The 20448-nt window shown below is 49.7% G+C and overlaps 2 protein-coding genes across 9 annotated transcripts in view; one reads left to right on the top strand and one right to left on the bottom strand.

The window, feature by feature from the left end:
• The window catches only part of ELAVL1 (ELAV like RNA binding protein 1), a 43518-nt gene extending 34936 nt beyond the window's left edge, over window positions 1-8582 (bottom strand). Inside the window, exon 1 of the mRNA XM_037994316.2 lies at window positions 8431-8582. The gene's annotated coding sequence lies outside the window, so the exon portion shown is untranslated. The remainder of the gene's footprint in view (window positions 1-8430) is intronic.
• A 134-nt stretch (window positions 8583-8716) lies between these two features.
• CCL25 (C-C motif chemokine ligand 25) overlaps window positions 8717-20448 on the top strand; it is a 47215-nt gene continuing 35483 nt past the window's right edge. For all 8 annotated transcript variants that reach the window (XM_073017024.1, XM_073017021.1, XM_073017022.1 and 5 more), the window contains exon 1: window positions 8717-8902. The gene's annotated coding sequence lies outside the window, so the exon portion shown is untranslated. The remainder of the gene's footprint in view (window positions 8903-20448) is intronic.

The raw sequence follows: 20448 nt of genomic DNA, 5'->3' as shown, positions 1-20448 counted from the left end.
AGGAGGCAGAGGTTGCAATGAGCCGAGATCGCGCCACTGCACTCCAACCTGGGCAATAGGGCCAGACTCTGTCTCCAAAGAAAAACAAAACAAAAACCAAAAACAACATAATGAGCAAACAACCTGGTTTCAAAAATGGCAAAAGATTTGAACAGACACTACACCAAAGAATATATATGGATGGCAGACAGGCACATGAAAAGATGCTCAACATCATTGGTCAACTTAAAACCACATCGAGACACCACTACCAACCTATTAGAATGGCTAAAACAAAATAAAACAAAAACAACCAACAGCAACAAAACAGACAATGTCAAGTGCTGGCAGGGATGTGGAGAAGCCAGAATATTCATGCACTGCTGGTGGGAATGCAAAAATGTGAAATGTGACAGCCACTTTGGAAAACAGATTGGCAGTTTCTTATGGTGAAATATACACTTAGCATGGGATCCAGCAATCCTACTCCTAGTATTAAGGCAATAGAAAGGAAAATCTATGTTCACACAAAAATCTGTATATAAATGTATAGAGTGGCATTATTCATAATCATCCAAAACTACAACAACTCAAATATTCTTCAAGCCATTCATGGATAAACTGGGATATACCATACAACAGACTACTACTAGGCAATAAAAGGTACCACCAATTCATGCTACTTGTGTGAATCTCAAATACATCTTGCCACATCATTTCTGTGCCTACCTGGAAAAGGCAAAACCATAGGGATGGATCTGCAGTCGATGGGGTTAGGGAGTGAGGGGAAAAGTTGATTACACAGGGATAGGAGGAGGGAGTATTTCTGTTTGTGGGAGAGCGAACTTTCCAATCTTTATTATGGTGGTAATCAAACAACTTTATCCATTTGTCAAAACTCAGAGAACTCTACTCCAAAGAATGAATTTTCCTACATGCAAATTTAAAAATAAATTGTCTGAGTGTGGCGACTCATGCCTTTAATCCCAACGCTTTCGGAGGCCAAGGTGGGAGGACTGCTTGAGCCTGGAGTTCAAGACCGGCCTGGGCAGCACAGAGAGATGCCATCATTACAAAAAAAGAAAAAAAATTAAAATTACCCAGGAATGGTGATGCATGCCTGTATGCAATCCCAGCTAATCGGGGGGCTTGGTCAGGAGGATCACTGCAGCCTGGGAGGTCAATGCTGCAGTTAGCTATGATTGCGCCACTGCAGTCCAGCCTGGGTGACAGAGTGAGATCCTGCCTCAAAAACAACAACAAAACCACAATAAAAATAAATTTTAAAAGGTTTAAAAAGAGAACTTCTGCTTTGCGGCCCTGTTCCTCCTGACACTCTTGAGTCAAGGCTGAGCAGCCCCGGCAGGTCAAGTTCTTGGTCAATGAGCAACAAGGGAGAAACCAACAGCCTGCACCCCCAAGCAGTTTCATGGTGTTTCCGGGCCCCCACCCCACTCTCTGGAGGCCCTTCGCTTGACCTTCTCCAAATCTGCATCATCAATCCCGGGCCAAATCAGCTTCTGTCCCACAAACTCCAACCGCAACCGGGCCCGTCACCACACAATTATCAATGACTCCCAAGTTGTAGCCGCCTCTGGCTCTCAAGGTGCAAGGCCTGCACTGTCCCGCAATCAAGATGCTCGCCTCTCTGGTCTTCCCTGTCAGTGGTCACCACCCGCTGAGGCTCAGACGTCACGCGATGATGCTCACAGTCAGGCGTGCTGTTAATAAGTGTCAGGGCCGGGCCTCAAGTTGTCATGACAGTGCAACTGTCATATTGGCAAGGACCTTCACGATCGGACCTAGGTGGTTCTCCAGCCTCAGTTGCCACCCTCCCTTCCCGCTCACTCCAGCTTCTTGCCAATATGCTACAGGCCTCTGTTTTGACTGTTCCCTCTGCAGGGCACAAGTGTCCTCTCCTTCACTTCCCAGCTCATTTTTCAAAATTAATATATATATTTTTAAAGAGTGGGGGTCTCGCTATGTTGCCCAGGCTGGTCTTGAACTCCCAAGCTCAAGAGATCCTCCTACTTTGGCCTCCCAAAGTGTTGGGATTGCAGGTGTGAGCCATCATGCCTGGCCTCCCAGCTCACTTTTATTTTATTTATTTTTCTTTTGAGACAGGGTCTTTCTCTGCTGCCAAACTGGAGTGCAGTGGCACAATCACGGCTCATGCAGCCTCGAACTGCCTCAGTTTCCCAAGCAGCTGGGACTACTGGTGTGTGCCACCATACCCGGCTGATTTTTAAATTTTTTATAGAGACAGGGGTCTCATTTTGTTGCCCATGCTGGCTTCAAGTCATCCTCCCACCTGGGCCTCCCAAAGTGCTGGGATTATAGGTGAGAGTCACTATACCAGGCTGGCTCATCTTTAAAAAGCTACCTTCCTGGCCCGGTGTGGTGACTCACGCCTGTAATCGCAGCACTTTGGGAGGCCGAGGCAGGTGGATCACCTGAGGTCAGGACTTGAGACCAGCATGGCCAACATAGCGAAACCCCATCTATACTAAAAATACAAAAAGTAGCTGGGCATGATGGTACACACCTGTAGTCCCACCTACTCAGGAGGCTGAGACAGGAGACTCGCTTGAACCCGGGAGGCAGAGGTTGCAGTGAGTCAAGATCACGCCACTGCACTCCAGCCCAGGCAAGAGAGTGAGGCTGTCTCAAAACAAAAAACAAAAAACAAAAAAAAACCCCTCCCCCAGGACAACGGGTTACTCTAGTTCTCAGCGCCTCCATGCCATTGCTGTAAACCTTCGTTACTGTCCAAACCACTCCTATCATTATTTGCTTTACGCTCAACGACCAGCGTCAATGGTGAGAACCTTGAGGGCCCAGGTTATATCATTGCCATTTAAGAGTCCCCAGGCAAACCCAGGGCGTGTCACACAGCAGGACAGGCGGCTGCTGGCTCTCAGACCAGGCTGGAGTGCAGAGGCATGATCACGGCTCACTGCAGCCCTGGCCTCCTGGGCTCAGGTGATCCTCCCACCTAAGCCTCCCAAGTACCTAGGACTGCAGGTGCGCATCACTATGCAGTCCTACTAAGTCCTCTATGTAGTTCTGACTAAGCTTTTTTATGTTTTGTAGAGAGGGGGGTCTTGCTTTGTCACCTAGGCTGGAATGCAATGGTGTGGTCTTGGCTCACTGTAACCTCCACCTCTTGGGTTCAAGCAATTCTCTGGCTTCAGCCTCCCGAGTAGCTGGGATTACAGGCACCTGCCACCATGCCCGGCTAATTTTTGTATTTTTAGTAGAGATGGGGTTTCACCATGTTGGCCAGGCTGCTCTCGCACTCCTGACCTGAGGTGATCTGCCCGCCTTGGCCTCCCAAAGTGCTGGAATTACAGGCGTGAGCCACCGGGCCCGGCCGCTGTTTTATGTTTTGTGGTGGGGGAGGGGGGGGTGTCTTACTATGTTGCCCAGGCTGGTCTTTAACTCCTGACCTCAAGTGATCCTCCCACCTCAGCCTACCAAGCACTGGGCTTAGAGGCGTGCCTGACCTCAGGGAGAAGTATTGTCTGGATGATCTCTGAAGGTTTTTGACTCCAATGCACTATTTTAAACAATCCTGGTTGTCTACGTGACACCACTGATGTTGTTCACATCCGTAGATCATCTAGCACATATCCAGGGGAGAGACGTGTGTGCATCTTTATGTGTAACAGAAAAAGAGGCTGTTTCCACCAGGCATGCATGAGAATCGCTTTCACTGCATCATGATGGAGCAGGTATTCTAAACCACTTGAGCCAGAGCAAAACTAGAACAGTCAAATCTATCTTCAGGCTCAATCTTGACACTTCACACATCATCTGATAGGGCTTGGACCCAGTAATTGTTAAGGTCCTTTCCAGATGCAACATTCTGAGTCTTCAAGGTAAAAAAGGCTTAGGTCATTCAGGAACTGCTCTGCTGCCAGAGAAAACCTAAAGCACCACCTGACCCAGTTATAACTGCCATGCAACGCGAGGTCTCAGGTGGACACAGCACCGGCTTCTTCCAGGCCCCTGCCCATGGCCCACAGAAGGGCAGGATGCCTGGCTGGAGCAGCTCCAGCTAAGTGACAATTCCCTATCAGCCAGGCTGAGAAGCCCGGGGCAGGAGCAGGTCAGGTGTGGCTGGCCTATGGCCCAGTCCAGGCACCCCACAGCTTGCTAAGAGCTCTGGCTTCTTTCTGGCTGGTCAAGGCCAAAGGCCACTGCAGGGATCTCGCACGGAAGTGCAAAGCAACAGGGAATGGCAGGAAAAAACCCTGGACTCTGGAGTCTGGCAGGCCTGAGCTGGGCACTAAGTCTCCTGCTCATTGGCTGAACTACTATGCAGAAGTCGCTCCCCCTTCCCAGAGCTTCAGCTTCCTCCACTGGGGATGTCACCCCCCGCTCCACAGCACCTGGTACAGTGAGTACCTGTCTCTAGTACCACTTCATGAACAAAATCAAGGTGAACGTATGTCTCCCCAACCTCCCTGTCTGCAGCTACAAACACCTTCATCTCCTCTCCTCCTGCCCTTGCCCTCTCTTCAAACCGCCTCCGCCCCCTGAATTACTTCGTTTGGTGGCACAGCCCCACCTGTCCCCCAAGCCACCTCTTTCTCTCCCTTGGACCTAATCAAGCACCATGTCCTGCCAGTTTAACACGTGAGATCTCTCACTGTCCTGCCACCTCTCTGCCACCATCCCCATACAGATTCCTGTCACCTCCTCCTAGACAGACTCCTAAGTGCGATTTCAAACTCAGTGTCTCTAAACCCAGCTTCATCTTCTTCCGCCTAGTCACTCCCCTTCCTTGAGTCTGCCTGTTTCTGTTCATGATGACATGAGTCTGGCCATCGAGTTGTTCAGGATTGTTCCCTCTCCTGTGATTCCTTCCCCTGACATAAATGTCTCGCTGTATTTAGAGATGGGATGTCACTATGTTGCCCAGGAAGGTCTTGAACTCCTGGCCTTGAGCAATCCTCCACCTTGGCCTCCCAAGTTGTCGGGGTTACAGGTGTGAGCCGCTACACCCAGCCACAGATGTCTGTGTGACAGGTACCTGGATCCAGTCACTTCTGAGTGGTCTGCCAATCTTCCCTTTCCCTGGCACAGACAAAATATCAACCACGTGCCAGGCACAGAGCAAAGCATCAGGCATACAAAACAAAGAAGCAGTCCCAGTCCTGACCCTCAAGTGGTTCAGCCATTACGGGGCCACCTCAGTACTGCAATAGCCCGTGACTAGTTTCTCCTTGTCTCCCCCCAGCCTCTCCACCAGGGTGAGCTGTGAACTAAAACTGCTCAGTAGCCACCCTCTGGCCTAGCCGCCGAGTGACAGCCAAGCCCTCTGCCCACCGGCCACCTGAGCACTCCTGCCACGACTACCCACTTCAGCCTTCTTGCCCCTAAAGAACCCACGTGGTTCTTTGAACACACGATGTCCTCTGAACACTGCGATGTTCCACCTCCGGGCTTCGCTGTATCCTACAAAGCCCCACCCCATTGTCTTTGCCTGGTTAACTCCTCCCCACCGCTACTGCCTCCTCTCCTCCAGGAAGCATTCTGGGCTCTCCTGTGCCCATCCAGGTCCCTCTTCTGGGCTTCCACATCAGCCAGGGCATCACTCTCACCACACTCATCAGAGTGGGCTGAGATGACCTACACACATCATGCACACTCTCCAGAGCCTAGCGGGGGCCAGGACACAGCAGCGGAGCAGGGAGAGTCGTTCAGAGGCGGGAGCGAACCTCACTTCCCTCCCACAGGCTGGCTTCCGTCGGTCTTCCCCTGACCCACACACAGCTCGGGTCGGCCGCACCGCCTCGCTACTGCCACCTAGGGGTGCCAGTTGGGCGCTGCGCTTCTCAGCCTTGAATTCGATTCAATAAACTGAATGGGATGGGAACACTAAAGAGGGAACAGTTGATTCCGGTTGAGGGGGAGGAAGAGTGGCAGTCAGACGAGGCTTCAAACGGCCAGTGAGCTCTGGGCTGAGCCAAGGAGCCTGAGCAACGGATCTCCAGGTGGAAGAGATCTGTCTCCAGGTGAAGGCTGCAACAGGCAGGGAGGGTTAGAGTTTGGCGTCTACATGCAGGGGCAGGGAGGGTTAGGGTGTGAAGGAACTGGCACTCCAAACTAAGGGCTTCTAACTTTATCTTTTAAGCCACGAAAGAGGTCAAGAAAACATCTTTTTTCTGCCCAAAGATTTTAAATCAGAAGGGACACAATTAGATGTGCATTTACAGAACTCCTGCTGGAGTGTGGAAAGAGGGAAGAGATGGGAAGCCGCGAGTGAGAGAGGCAATACATTTTCATAATTTCTTGTTTTTTTTCATAAACAGTTTTTTCATAATTCTCTCATTTCTTTTACTTGAAATAGCATCATGGGCCGGGTGCAGTGTCTCATGCCTGTAATCCCAGGACTTTAGGAGGCCAAGGCAGATGGATCTCCTGAGGTCAGGAGTTCGAGACCAGCCTGCTCAGTAAGGCGAAATCCCGTCTCTATTAAAAATACAAAAAATTAGCCGTGCGTTGTGGCGGCCGCCTGTAATCCCAGCTACTCGGGAGGCTGAGGCAGGAGAATCGCTTGAACTCGGGAGGCGAAGGTTGCAGTGAGCTGAGATGGCACAACTGCACTCCAGCCTGGGCTACAAGGGTGAAACTGTGTCTCAAAAAAGAAAAAAAAAAAAAAATCACCATGATCTCAGACTCAACACATGCAAACTGAAACTCTGTCTGCTCAAAACCAATGCGTCAACATAAACAGTATTATTTCCTTCCACATTTGGAGACGTTCACGTATCTCAACCTCTTTGTGGGCCTTGAAGTTGCAGAATTTGATAACAGATCCCAGCACAAAACTTTGCACACAGAAAATACTTGATGACAACTGAGTGGAGTGTCCTGGAGCCTTGCGATTATGGGAGCAATACAACCGGGTGGTTAAGAGTAAGGGTTCTGAATCAGAGGGCCCGAGTTCAAACCCTGGCGCAGCCACTTCAGTGCATGAGACTGGTCATATCAAGTGACCCATCTAAGCCTCAGTTTCTTCATCTCTAAAATGGAAATTAATGGAAATTATAACATCACCTGCCTTAAGGACCGGAGACAAACATCCACAAAGTGTCGAGCTCATAGTAAATCCTCAATAAATACTGTGGTTATGTATAATATCATTTATTCAGTGCCTACCAGGTACAGACCACGCACAACGCAACTGGCTTCTCAACCCCTTCAATCTGCACCACACTTTTGTCCTTCCCATTTTACAGATAAGAAAACTAAGGCTCAACAGAGTCAAGCTTGTTCGAGGTCTTGGGAGCATCTCCCAGGGCATTAGAACTTTTGGAGGAAGGGATTTAGTTCAGTAATGGTTCTCACCTCCGTGTATGAGCGAGTGGAAGAGACCCCTCCCCCACAACCCGGGACATCTGGCAAGGTTTGGAGATCTTGTTGATCCTCACGACTTGGGGGATGGGGATACTGCTGGCATCTAGCGGGTAGAGGCCAGGAATACGGCTCAACTTCCTACATTGCACAGGGAAGGCCCCCACCCACAACCAAAAACTATCTGACCCCGAACATCAGTAGTGCCAACGTTGAGAAACCCTTCTCTAGCCAGGTCACCCTCCTGATCTTCCCACTTCTGGCCATCCGGATCTTAGATGAACACTTTCCAGCAAGGGGGCTCAGTCCCACCACGGGAAGCCCGTGCAGAAGTTGTGCAGAAGTTCTTCCCCACCTGCCCTGCACACAGTAGGGACGAAAACCCATTTTAACAAGCCCGGCAGCCCAGAGCACCGGAAAAGGAAGGAAGGGCATCCATCCCCCATTGTTCAACTGTGTGCAGTTTGTGTTTCCAACAGACACACACACATATTTTACAAATCCTAACGTCCCACGCCCCACAAACAGCTTTGTTAGAGATGGCGCTCAAAAAAAGATGCAGTTTAGATTCCCCCCCCCCCCAGGACTCCCGTGTATCTACTGAAGGGTTTGCACACTTCTCAAAGGACCTCGCACCGGCCGCGGTGCTCTGACAACGACCACAAAAGAATCTGTGGGATTTCCCGGGGGAGCGAGCCCGTGGGCCGTGACCTCTGCGCGCTCAAAGCGTTCCCCGCGCTCCCCCCGCCGCTGGCCCCACTCTCCCGCCCCCGGAGCCCGGGCTTCCAAGGCGACCGGGGCCCCCGGCCGTGCAGCCCGGCCCCCCGGCGCATGCCCACGCCGTATCCCCCTCGCCCGTCCCTCGAGGCGCCAGAGGAATCCGGCCCCAGGGCCTGTCGCCGGCGCCCACACCGGCCCGCCCCGACCCGCCCGCCGCGGCCCCAGCGCGCGTCCCCTCCCGCGGTCCGGCGCGGCCTGGGCCTCGGCCGGTGCAGGCCCGCGGGCGCCCCGCGGCCAGGCTAGGCAAGCTCAGGCCTGCCGCGGCCTACCCCGTCGGGCGCCGCCGAAGGCCCCCCACCGCCTCACCTGGAAGCGGGCGGGCGGGCCCGGGGCTGCTCCGGGGCGGGCGGGAGGCGGCGGCGGCGCGGCGCTAACGGCTCCGCTCGGCCTCGGTAGCGGTGGCGGCGGTGGCGGCGACGGCGACGGCGGCAGCGGCTCCTCCTCAGCGCGCACGACCCGCTCCGGCCCGCGGACCGGACACGCCCCCCCGGCGCACGCGCCCATTGGTCGGCGTCCGCCACGTCGCGCTGCTCATTGGCCGTCGTGGGTGTCGCGGCACCCCGGGGCGCGCGGGAGAGGCGGGACTTCCGGTCGGCGCCGCCTGCGAAGGGCTCCGCGGCCGGCGGAGACGCGGGCAGCCAGCAATGGCCGCGGAGGGGGCGAACTGGGTTCCGGCCCTCGGAGGCTGACGGAAGGCGGTGGCTGAGGAGCGGCGCCTCTGGTTGAGCGCTCGCCGTATGTCCCGCACCTGTGTGACCTGCCGCCGCCGCCCAGTAAGGTAGGAACGGTCAGCGCGCCGGGGTTACGCGTACAAAACCTGGGTTCGAATCCCGGCCCCGACGTTTCCTCACGTAGTGCGGTTGGGCAGGAGCTGACGTCACCTTGCCAGGCCTCAGTTTCCTTCTCTGGTGCGCTGAGGAGGCGGGGCATGGAACGTGGTCAGAGCACCATCGGTGCTGGCTCTTTGAGCAAGCCAGTTCCCGAAGGCTCAGCCTCTCATTCATTCATTAAAATGTCATTGAGCGCCTACTGTGTGTCAGTCACTGTATGGGCAGTGAGCAGAAAAAAAATACCTGGTCTTATTGGGCTAACATTCTAAGCCAGCGCTGATCTAGAATGCTCTAGTAGAAATACAACCTACATGTTTAATTTTTTTATACTTTAACTTTTTAAATAAAGATGGGCTCTGGGTCTGTTGCCCAGGCTGGTCTGGAACTCCTGGACTCAAGTGATTCTCCTGCCTCTGCCTCACAAAGAGCTGGGATTACAGGCATGCTTGCACTCTGCCTAATTTTGTTTTTCTTTTGTGTGTGTGTGTGATCTGAAAATAATAATCTTTTTATTTTTACTTATTTATTTGAGAAGGAGTCTTGCTGTGTCACCAGGCTGGAGTGCAGTGGCGTGATCTCGGCTCACTGCAACCTCCACTTCCCGGGTTCAAGCGATTCTCCTGCCTCAGCCTCCTGAGTAGCTGGGACTACAGGCGCATGCCACCACAACCAGCTAATTTTTGTATTTTTAGGAGAGACAGGGTTTCACCGTGTTGGCCAGGATCGTCTCTCTCTCTTGACCTCGTGATCCGCCCACCTCGGCCTCCCAAAGTGCTGGGATTACAGGCGTGAGCCACCACCTGGCCTAGAAAAGTTTTTTACAGATTGGGTCTCACTGTGTTGCCCAGGCTGGAGTACAGTGGCTGTTCACAGGTGCAATCATCCCACAGGTTTAACTCCTGACCTCAAGCAATCCTCCTGCCTCAGGCTCCCAAGTAGCTGGGATTATAGGCACGTGCCACCACACCTAGCTCAATTAAATGTTAAATTTAACATTTAATTGTTATATTTTATGGTAGCTAGCATTCTGGATCATCACGGTGCAATAGAAGTATAAGCAAAGCAGGCCAGGCGCAGTGGCTCATGCCTGTAATACCAGCACTTTGGGAGGCCAAGGCAGGCAGATCACGAGGTCAGGAGTTCAAGACCAGCCTGGCCAACATGGTAAAACCCCCACCTCTACTAAAAATACAAAAATTAGCTGGGCGTGGTGGCGGGTATCCGTAATCCCAGCTAATCGGGAGGCTGAGGCAGGAGAATCGCTTGAAACTGGAAGGCAGAGGTTGCAGTGAGCCAAGATCCTGCCACTGCACTCCAGCCTGGGTGAAAGAGGGAAAATCCATCTCAAAAAAAAAAAAAGAAGAAGTATAAGCAAGCCACAGATTTGTCAGCGAGGTATGTAATTTAAATTAATTAAATTGTTAGCCATATTTAAAATAAGTAAAAAACAGGTGATGTTAATTGTAATGTGTTTTATTTAACTCAGTATGTTGAATATGTTATTATTTAAACATGTAGTCAATATTTTAAAATACAGGATATTTTTTATCTATTATCTTTCCAAAATACAAGATACTTTGTGTGTCCTTTTTCTTTCCTGCTTGCTTTTTTTTTTTTTTTTTGGAAACAGAGTCTGACTCTGTTGCCCAGCCTGGAGTGCAGTGGTGGGATCTCGACTCACTTCAACCTCCCCCTCCCGGGTTCAAGCAATTCTCCTGCCTCAGCCTCCCTCCCAAGTAACTGGGATCACAGGCATCCATGACCACACCCCGCTATTTTTTTTTTTTTTTTTGAGACGAATCTCTCTCTGTCTTACCCAAGCTGGAGTGTAGTGGCAGCATCTCAGCTCACTGCAACTTCTGCTTCCCAGGTTCAAAGTGATTCTTCTGCCTCAGCTTCCCCGAGTAGCTGGGATTACAGGCGTGTGCCACCACGCCCAGCTAATTTTTGTATTTTTGGTAGAGATGGGGTTTTACCTTGTTGGTCAGGCTGGTCTCGAACTCCTAATGTTAGGTGATCTGCCTGCCTCGCCCTCCCAAAGTGCTGGGATTACAGCCTAATTTTTGTATTTTTAGTAGAGATGAGGTTTCACCATGTTGCCCTGCTTGGTTTTGTTTGTTTGTTTGTTTGTTTGGAGACAGAGTCTCACTCTGTTGCCCAGGCTGGAGTGCAGTGGCACGATCTTTGTTCACTGCAACCTCCGCCTCCTGGGTTCAAATGATTCTCCTGCCTCAGCCTTCCGAGTAGCTGAGATTACAGACATTTGCCACCATGCCCGGCTAATTTTTTGTATTTTTAGTAGAGATGGGGTTTCACCATGTTGCCCAGGCTGGCCTCGAACTCCTTACTTCAAGTGATCCACCCGCCCTGGCCTCCCATAGTGCTAGGATTACAGGTATGAGCCACCGCGCTCGGCCGCTGCCTGCTTTGGAAATCTAGTACGTATTTTATACTCCACAGCACAGCACAGCACCGCACATCTCAAGTCGGACTGGCTGCATTTCAAGGGCTCAGCCATCACACATTACCAGTCGCTACTGCATCAGACTGTGCAGTGCTGGATGGGGAGTCAGAAGAGAAACTGGGTGATTTCCATGTCAAGTGAACAGGCTAAGAAAAGCAAATTGGGGAAAGAGCACAGGGAATGTGGAAGTTGCTGTCTGAAAGAGGATGGTTGAGAAGGTTGAAGAGGTGTCATTTGCAGAGGGACCCAAAGGAGATGAGAGTGCTGCACAAATTTTTCGTTGTCTGCCACAGTGCTGTCCAGAAGAGCTTCCCACGATAATGGGCATGTTCCGTATCAGCACCGTCCAATTCAGTAGCCCCTGGCTCCGTGGGGTTTTCTTTCTTTCTTTCTGTTCTTCTTTTCTTTCTTTCTTTCTTTCTTTCCTTTTTCTCTTTTTTTTTTTTTTTTTTAATATGGAGTCTCACTGTCTTACCCAGGCTGGAGTGCAGTGGTGTGATCTTAGCTCACTGCAAACTCCGCCTCCTGGGTTTAAGCGATTCTCCTGCCTCAGCCTCCCAAGTAGCTGGAACTACAGGCGTGCACCACCACGCCTGGCTAATGTTTATATATATTTTTTGTTTTATTTTGTTTTTGTTTTGTTTGAGGCAGAGTCTCATCCTGTCGCCCAGGCTGGAGTGCAGTGGCACGATCTCGGCTCACTGCAAGCTCCGTCTCCCAGGTTCACTCCATTCTCCTGCCTCAGCCTCCCGAGTAGCTGGGACTACAGGTGCCCGCTACCACGCCCGGCTAATTTTTTCTTGTGTTTTTAGTAGAGATGGGGTTTCACCGTGTTAACCAGGATGGTCTGTATCTCCTGACCTCATGATCTGACGGCCTTGGCCTCCCAAAGTGCTGGGATTACAGGCGTGAGCCACAGTGTCCGGCCTATATTTATATTTTTATTTATTATTATCATCATCATTATTATTATTTTTTTGAGACGGAATCTTGCACTATCACCCAGGCTGGAGTGCAGTGGTGTGATCTTGGCTCACTGCAACCTCTGCCTTCGGGGTTCAAGTGATTCTCGTGCCTCAGCCTCCCAAGTAGCTGGGACCGCCTGCCACCACACCTGACTAACTTTTTTTGCATTTTTAGTGGAAACGGGATTTCACCATGTTGGCCAGGCCAGTCTTGAACTCCCAACTTCAGGTGATCCACCAACCTCGGCCTCCCAAAGTGCTGGGATTACAGGCATGAGCCACTGCATCTGACCTGCATATGTGTTTTGTGGGGTTTTTTTTTTTGCACTTGGCGTCTGGCTGGTACCGTTAAAGAACTGACTTTCTGGCCAGACAACGGCAGCTTATGCCTGTAATCTCAAGCACTTTGGGAAGCCGAAGTGGGAGGATCACTTGGGGCCAGGAGTTCCAGACCAGCCTGGGCAACATAGCAAGCCCCTGTCTCTACCAAAGGAAAAAAAAAAATAGCCAGGTGATATGGTGTGGGCCTTTAGTCTCAGCTACTTGAAAGGCTGAGGTGAGAGGATTTCTCGAGCTCAGTAGTTCGAGACTGCAGTGAGTTGTGATCATGCCACAACACTTCAGCCTGGGCAACAAAGCAAAACCTCATGTCAAAAAACAAAAACAAAAACTGAGCATAAGTTTTTAATTAATTCAAATGTAAATAACCACATAGAGTTAGTGGCTCCTGTAGTGGACAGCATAGGGTTAGTACAGTGGTGACAAGTCCTCTGAATTAAGTGGGTCCTTCATGGCAAATGCTTTATGGACATCCTCCTGTGAAATCCTAGAAATAGGCCGGGCAGGATGGCTGATGCCTATAATCCCAGCACTTTGGGAGGCCGAGGCAGGCGGATCACGAGGTCAGCAGTTCAAGACAAGTCTAGCCAACATAGTGAAACCCCATCTCTACTAAAAATACAAAAATTAGCCAGGCATGGTAGCAGGCGCCTGTAATCCCAGCTACTCAGGAGGCTGAGGCAGGAGAATCGCTTGAACCCAGGAGTTGGAGGTTGCAGTGAGCTGAGATTGCGCCACTGCACTCCAGCCTGTGCAACAAAGCGAGACTGTCTCAAAAACAAAACAAAACAAAAACACGAAATCCTAGAAATAGCTCTGTGATATGGGAGCTATAATCATTGTTCCCACAATGAAAAATAAACTTCTTTCATTCATCTATACTTTAGTATTGTTGATAGATTTTATTTTTTAACCCAGGTGTGGTGACTCACATATATAATCCCAACACTTTGGGAGGCTGAGGCAGGCAGATCACTTGAGGTCAGGAGTTCAAGACCAGCCTGGCCGCCAGGCACGTTGGCTCACTCCTGTAATCCCAGCACTTTGGGAGGCCAAGGTGGGTGGATCACGAGGTCAAGAGATCGGGACCATCCTGGCTAACACGGTGAAACCCTGTCTCTACTAAAAATACAAAAAATTAGCAGGGCGTGGTGGTGGACGCCTGTAGTCCCAGCTACTCGGGAGGCGGAGGCAGGAGAATGGCGTGAATCCGGGAAGCAGAGCTTGCAGTGAGCCGAGACCGCGCCACTGCACTCCAGCTGGGGCAAGAGAGCGAGACTCCATTTCAAAAAATAAAAAATAAACCAGCCTGGCCAACATGGTGAAACCCCATCTCTTCTAAAACTACAAAAATTAGTCGGGCTTGGTGGCGCCTGTAATCCCAACTACTTGGGAGCTGAGGCAGGGGAATCACTTGAACCGGGGAAGCAGAGGTTGCAGTGAGCCAAGATCGCGCCATTGCACTCCAACCTGGGCAACAAAAGCCAAACTCCATTTCAAAAAAAAAAAAAAAAAAGAAAAGAAAAGAAAATGTTCTAAACTGAGATTGGAGTGATGGGCAACAGAGTGAGACTGTCTCAAAAAAAAAAAAAAAAAAAAAGACTTTATCTTTTAGAAAAATTTAAACCTGGCACAGTGGCTCACACCTATAATCCCAGCAGTTTGGGAGGCTGAGGTGGGAGGATCTCTTGAGGCCTGGAGTTTGAGACCAGTGCAGGTAATATAACAAGACCCCCATCTCTAGTAAAAATTTAAAAAATTTGCTGGGTGTGGTAGGACACACCTGTGCTCCCAGGTACTGAGGAGGCTGAGGTGGGAGGGCTGGTTAAGTCTGGGAGGTCAAGGCTACAGTGAACTGTGATTGTACCACTGCCCTCCATTCTGGGTGACAGAGTGTGACCTTATCTCAAAATAAATAAATAAATAAATAAAATAAAAATTTTAGATTTACGGAAGTACTGCCGAAGTAGTAGTAGAGAGTTACCAGGCCTGGTGCAGTGGCAGGTGCTTATAATCCCAGCTACTTGGGAGGCTAAGGTGGGAGGATCTCTGAGCCCAGGAGTTGCAGAACAGCCTGGGCAACATAGCCAGACCCTGTCCTTTTTTTTTCTTTTTTTTTTTTTTTGAGACCACGTCTCACTCTATCGCCCATGGAGTGCAGTGGTGTGATCTCAGCTCACTGCAATCTGCGTCTCCTGGGTTCAAGTGATTCTCCTGCCTCAGCCTCCCGAGTAGCTGGGATTATATGCACCCACCACCACACCCAGCTAATTTTTATATTTTTAGTAGAGACGAGTTTTCACCATGTTGGCCAGGCTGGTCTCCAACTCCTGACCTCAGGTGATCCACCTGCTTTGGCTTCCCAAAGTGCTGGGATTACAGGCGTGAGACCTGACCCTGTGTTAAAAACAAACAAAAAAACAGAGTTACCATTATTCCCTATTAGTTAAATATTTTAGTTACAAATGAGTAACATATTGGTAACAAATTAATAATGATAATTTGTTGCAATTAATGGACCAATACTGATACTTTGCTATTAACTGAAGGTCAGAGTTTATTTAGTCTTCCTTTGTGTTGCCCTAGTATCTTTTTTCTCTTCCAGGATCCTACCCAGGAGACCATCTCACTTTTTTTTTTTCTTTTTGAAATGGAGTCTCGCTCTGTCACCTGGACTGGAGTGCAGTGTTGTGATCTCGGCTCACTGCAGCCTTCACCTCCTGGGTTCAAGTGATCCTCCTGCCTCAGCCTCCCAAGTAGCTCAGTCTACAGGGACCCACCATCATGCCCGGCTAATTTTTGTATTTTTAGTAGAGACGGGGTTTCGCCATGTTGGCCAGGCTGGTCTTGAACTCCTGACCTCAAGTGATCCACCTGCCTCGGCCTCCCAACGTGCTGGGATTATAGGCGTAAGCCACCGTGCCCGACCAGTTCATCTCACTTTTAGTTCTCTTACCTTATTAGGCTCTTCTTAGTTGTGACAGATTCTCAGACTTCCCTAATTTGTGATGACCTTGACAGTTTTGAGGAGTGCCAGTCAGGTATTTTGGTAAGAATGTCCCTCTTTTGGAATTTATCTGGCGTTTTTCTCATAAGAATGGGATGACACGTTTTTGGCAGCAAGATCAAGGAAGTAAAGTGCCATTTTCATCACACCATATCAAGGGTACAGCCTATCAAATTTATTGTTTTTTTATTTAAAGACACAGGGTCCCGGCCGGGCACTGTGGCTCACACCTCTAATCCTAGCCCTTTGGGATATAGAGGCAGGTGGATCACTTGAGGTCAGGAATTCGAGACCAGCCTGGCCAACATGGTGAAACCTCATCTCTACTAAAAAAGTACAAAAATTAGCTGGATGTGGTGGTGTGCACCTGTAGTCCCAGCTACTCTGGAGGCTGAGGCATGAAAATTGCTTGAACCTGGGAGGTGGAGGTTGTAGTGAGCCAAGATTGTGCCGCTACACTCCAGCCTGGGGGTTACAGGTGTGCACCACCATGCCCAGCTAATTTTGTGTTTTTTAGTAGAGATGGGTTTTCACCGTGTTGGCCAGGCTGGTGTTGAACTCCAGACCTCAGGTGATCCTCCCGTCTTGTTCTCCCAAAGTGCTGGCATTACAGGCATGAGCCACTGTGCCCAGCCCTCCTTTTTTTTTTGGAATACTGTGGAAGGAAGTCACTATATGTAACCTACACCTAAGTTGTGGGAGGTTATACTCTATTTCTTTAAGGGTAGACTGTCTACATAATTTTTTTCTTTTTTTTTTAATATTAGAGACAGAGTCTAGCTGTGTTGCCCAGGCTGGAGTGTAGCGGTGTGATCATGGCTCACTGCAGCCTCAACTTCCTGGGCTTAAGGGATCCTTCTGCCTCAGCCTCTAGTAGCTGGGACTACTGGTGTGCGTCATCACATCTGGCTACTTTTTGTATATTTTTGTAGAGATGGGATCTCACTATGTTGCTCAGGCTAGTCTGGAACTCCTGGCCTCAAGCACTCCTCCCGCCTTGGCCTCCCAAAGTTCTGGGGTTACGATTTACATCACTGCATCTGGCCTACATAAATTATTATTATTTTTTAAGCTTGTCCACAGCTGAAACATAAGTTTTCTAGAATTCTTCCACATGGGAGATTTATGTCACTCTCCCCCATGTATTAGGTCATTGAATTATATCAGGATGGAATGCTCTATATTTATTTATTTTATTTTATTATTTATTTATTTATTTTTTTGGAGACGGACTCTCCCTCTCGCCCAGGCTGGAGTGCAGTGACTAGATCTCGGCTCACTGCAAGCTCCGCCTCCCGGGTTTATGCCATTCTCCTGCCTCAGCCTGCCGAGTAGCTGGGACTATAGGCGCCCGCCACCTCGCCCGGCTAGTTTTTTGTATTTTTTGATAGAGACGGGTTCCACCGTGTTAGTCAGGATGGTCTCGATCTCCTGACCTCGTGATCCACCCGTCTCGGCCTCCCAAAGTGCTGGGATTACAGGCTTGAGCCACCGCGCCCGGCCTATTTATTTTATTTTACTTTTGAGATGGAGTTTTGCCCTTGTTGCCCAGGCTGGAATACAATGGCATGATCTCAGCTCACCACAACCTCTGCCTCCCGGGTTCAAGTGATTCTCCTGCCTCAGCCTTCCAAGTAGATGGGATTACAGGCATGTGCCACCATGCCCAGCTACTTTTGTATTTTTAGTAGTGACGGGGTTTCTCCACGTTGGTCAGGCTGGTCTTGAACTCCCGACCTTAGGTGATCCGCCTGCCTTGGCCTCCAGAAGTGCTGGAATTATCGGCATAAGCCACCACACCTGGCCTGGATGTTTATTTTATGCTTTGTGTTATAACCCAATACTACTGTATTTTGTCAGTCAAATTGTTCCAGCTTTGGCCATCTACCACTCTTTAATTTGGCTTCTGTGGCCCTTTGACATATTCCCATCAATGTGTTTTTCAGTGTTTTTTTTTTGTTTATTTGTTTTATTCGAAGCGGTTCCTTACTTTGTGGCAACACAAAATGCTGCAGGCCTATCTTGTATATTTCTGCCCTTTGTCATAGAAGCAGCCATGTCTCCAAGGGGGCCCTGGTTCCTTTTAGTAGAGAATGGTATTGAAAGCCAGGGTCTGGGACACCAGGAGTGCTCATTGCTACTGGAATGTTGTTTCTTTAGATCTTTAGATTACCAGTGGCTTTTTTTTTTTTTTTTTTTTTTAAGACAAGGTCTCACTATATTGCCCAGGCTGGAGTGCAGTGGTGCCATCTTGGCTCACTGCAGCCTAAACCTCCTGGACTCAAGCCATCCTCTCACCTCAGTGTCCCAAGTAGCTGGGACTACAGGCGTGTGCCACCATGCCCACCTAAATTTTTGCATTTTTTGTAGAGACAGGGTTTTACCATGTTGCCCAGCCTGGTCTCGAACTCCTGAGCTCAAGTGATCCACCCACCTTGGTCTCTCGAAGTGCTGGGATTACAGGCGTGAACCACTAAACCCAGTATCAATAGCTCTTTTCTTTTTCTTTTTCTTTTTCTTTTTCTCTTTTCTTTTTTTTTTTTTTTTTTTTGTGAAAGGGTCTGCACTCACCAGCTGTGTGACCTTGGGCGAGTCATTTAATCTCTGAGTTTCAGCTTCCTCATCTCTAAAATGTCTAAAATGGGGGTGGGCCAGATGTGGTGGCTCACACCTGTAGTCCCAGCACTTTGGGAGGCTGAGGTGGGCAGATCATTTGAGGCTAAGAGTTCAAGACCAGCCTGGCCAATATGGTAAAACCCCATCTCTACTAAAAATAAAAAAATTAGCCAGGCATGGTGGTACACACCTGTAATGCCAGCTACTCTGGAGGCTGAGACAAGAGAATCACTTGAACCCGAGAAGGGGAGGTTGCAGTGAGCCAAGATGGTGCCACTGCACTCCAGTCTAGGCAACAGCAAGACTCTGTCTCCAATAAATAAAAATAAAATAAGGCTGGTGTGGTGGCACACGCCTGTAATCACAGCACATTGGAGGCCAAGGCAGGCGGATCACCTGAGGTTGAGAGTTCGAGACCAGCCTGACCAACATGGAGAAACCCTGTCTCTACTAAAAATACAAAATTAGCCGGGTGTGGTGGTGGGTGCCTGTAATCCCAGCTACTCGGGAGGCTGAGGCTGGAGAATCGCTTAAACCTGGGAGGCGGAGGTTGCGGTAAGCCAAGAGTGCGCCATTGCACTCCAGCCTGGGAGACAAGAGTGAAACTCGGTCTCTAAAAATAAAAATGAAATAAATAAAACGGGGGTTATCATAGTCCAGGTGATCCTTGAACAACCCGGGTCCTACATCTGAACCGTACAGGTCCACTTACAACTGGATTTTCTTCCACCTCTGCCACCTGTGAGACAGCAAGACCAACCCCTCCTCCTCCTCCTCCTCCTCCTCCTCCTCCTCCTCCTCCTCCTCCTCAGCCTACTCCAAGTGAAGACGACACGAAGACCATTATGATCCACTACCACTTAATGAATGATGAATGTATTTTCTCTTCCTAATGATTTTTTTTTTTTTTTTTTTTTTGAGACAGTCTCGCTGTATTCCCCAGGCTGGAGTACAGTGGTATGATCTTGGCTCACTGCAACCTCCGCCTCCTGGGTTCAAGCGATTCTCCTGCCTCAGTCTCCTGAGTAGCTGGGATTACAGGCGCCTGCCACCATGCCCGGCTAATTTTGGTATTTTTAATAGAGCCTGGGTTTCACTATGTTGGCCAGGCTGGTCTCAAACTCCTGACCTCATGTGATCCGCCTGACTTGGCCTCCCAAAGTGCTGGGATTACAGGCATGAACCACCTCGCCTGGCCTCTTCCTAATGATTTTTTAAAGTACATCTTGTTTTCTCTATCTTCCTTTATCATAAAAATATACGATACAAATAAAATACAGAATATGTATTAATGGACTGTATATGTTATGAGTAAGGTTTTCTGGTCAACAGTGGGCTATTGGTGGTTAAATTTTGGGGCAGTGTGTATAAAGGTCAGGCGCACTTCCTGTGGGCACTGTGAGAACTAAATTGACCCACTTTTACAATCTTTGGAACCAAGGGCAGGTGCTGGGGCTCACACCTGTAATTCCAGCACTTAGGGAGGCTGAGGCAGGAAGATCCTTGAGGCCAAGAGTTTGAGACCAGCCTGGACAATAAAGCAAGACTCCGTCTCTACAAAAATTTTTAAAACTTAACCAGGCGGCCGGGCACAGTGGCTCACACCTGTGATCCCAGCACTTTGGGAGGCCGAGGCAGGCAGATCACAAGGTCAGGAGATCGAGACCATCCTGGCTAACATGGTGAAACCCCATCTCTACCAAAAATACAAAAAATTAGTCGGGCATGGTGGCGTGCGCCTGTAGTCCCAGCTGCTGGGGAGGCTGAGGCAGGAGAATGGTGTGAACCCGGGAGGCAGAGCTTGTAGTGAGCCGGGATCGTGCCACTGCACTCCAGCCTGGGCGACAAAGCAAGACTCTGTCTCAAAAAAAAAAAAAAAAAAAAAACTTAAAAAACTTAATCAGACGTGCTGGCGTGTGCCTGTAGTCCCAGCTAGTCAGGTGATTGAGGTGGGAGGATCCCTTGAGCTCAGAAGTTTGAGGTTGCCGTGAGCCGTGATCATGCCACTGCACTCCAGCCTGGGTGACAGCAAGACCCTGTCTCTAAAAAAAATTTTCTAAAAAAACAAAACCCAGGTCTACTTGGTCTCAAAGATCTATATTT

This window comes from Chlorocebus sabaeus, chromosome 6, assembly GCF_047675955.1.
Source record: "Chlorocebus sabaeus isolate Y175 chromosome 6, mChlSab1.0.hap1, whole genome shotgun sequence".
Taxonomy (NCBI): domain Eukaryota; kingdom Metazoa; phylum Chordata; class Mammalia; order Primates; family Cercopithecidae; genus Chlorocebus; species Chlorocebus sabaeus.
This window is presented reverse-complemented; position numbering and strand designations above follow the sequence as displayed.